Here is a 272-nt window from a genome sequence, read left to right on the forward strand (position 1 = left end):
CGGGCTACGGAGGGCAGCAGCGAGCGGTTCCCCCCGACTCCTCGTGGGTCTTTTTTTTTTTTTTTTCCTTTCTTAATTTTCAGACGTTAAATTCTTTTGCAAACATTCATGCCTTAGGAAGGGCTGGAACAAAGCTCAGCTGCTCCAACCGGTCGGACAGGTAAGCAGACTTGTTGACACCGTTATGTTTGCAGCACGCATGCTCCTTCCCAAGTTTCCTGGTGCATTTTTCTATTCCACCTTATGAAACTTTCCCCCCCCCTCCACCCCCC

The sequence above is a fragment of the Numida meleagris genome, chromosome 3 (assembly GCF_002078875.1).
Source record: "Numida meleagris isolate 19003 breed g44 Domestic line chromosome 3, NumMel1.0, whole genome shotgun sequence".
Taxonomy (NCBI): Eukaryota; Metazoa; Chordata; class Aves; order Galliformes; family Numididae; genus Numida; species Numida meleagris.